Raw genomic sequence first — 1324 nt, forward strand, 5'->3', positions numbered from 1 at the left:
TTCTCTGTTTGAAGTGTGAGTTGACCAGTGGACACGAAGTATTCTTCGGTAGCAGTTCATCTCGAATGCGTTTATCCGTTTCACAATCTCTGCATTTAAAGTCCAAGACTTAGCGCCGTACAAGAAGATTGATAACACAAGGGAACGTAGTAATTGGATTTTTTTGTTGGCGGGGAGATGTTGTGACTATTCCAGATGTGCTTAAGTTTTTTTACCCTCTAATTAAATTTGGAGTCTGTAGAGGCCTCGATAAGACCTATTGGCGTGGCCTAACATTTTACAGCAAGAGTTCGGAGACCTCATACCTTTATGAAGTACTTTTGAAGAAGGTTTGATATGACGAAGCTGTTTGCTGATTCTTGCTACGAGTTTTTGAATTTGTACCAAAATACACATATTTCACGTCGGTGAGTCCTCACTCGACACTGATAGACCAGCGCGCGGTAACCGTTATGTTCCTTTATTGTGACGCACGTTCGTTACATAAATGTCTGCAGGCTGTTTACGTCAAAACAACAAAATTACCCTTAATATGATCAATCTCGGCGTTGCCTAGGACGCATTGGGCTTGTTTTTCTTCTCTTTTATCGTCCCTCCCCCGCACCCACAGCTGGGAGCCAGCGGGCCTCCGGGTCCGACCTGCCGACAACCACAAACGTCGCCCCGGCAATAAAGTGCTAACGTTACCGTCATTGTAATAAGAGTGGAAGACATTCTACTACTTCTGAGAGATTGACTATATGCGCCTTTCTTGTGTGCAAATCTTGGTGTTGACGGCTGGTCAGATATAGATAAGCCTTGTAGTCTCAACAGTCTTAAGAGGAACTTTGGCAGTCGGAACGTTCTTTGTTATCAGATTTTACACTAGTAATGTACCGTCCAGTCTGCTGTTTTGGGCTTTAAGGCTATGTTGAGTTTCCGGTTCCCAGACCTGGTGTTTGGCCACTGACAAGAAACACAAAATTTCCCATCTGAGTGATGAAATTCAGAACAGGCTTCCTGTATTTCACACTCTTTTAATAGAGGAGGGCTTTGAGCAGTTAATGTAAGAATGTGTAGCAAACATTGTGAGTTCCACTTGTTTAGCTGTATAATTGCTATATGACGTGATTGATGCATTTCAGTTTTACATTGTTAGGTAAAGTTACGTTTGAAACATATATCAAAGATTATCCGTATATCTATCTTCATCGCCATTCAAGACTTTCATTCTTTTCTCTTTTTTTCCAGAATTCTGCCCAGCAGTAAAGAAGTGCGTCGAGCCCCTTGTATACAGTGGTCTTTCTCTAGCAGAAGGAATGGAACAACCATTCAGAGAAAACAG

Source organism: Branchiostoma floridae, chromosome 13, assembly GCF_000003815.2.
Source record: "Branchiostoma floridae strain S238N-H82 chromosome 13, Bfl_VNyyK, whole genome shotgun sequence".
Taxonomy (NCBI): Eukaryota; Metazoa; Chordata; class Leptocardii; order Amphioxiformes; family Branchiostomatidae; genus Branchiostoma; species Branchiostoma floridae.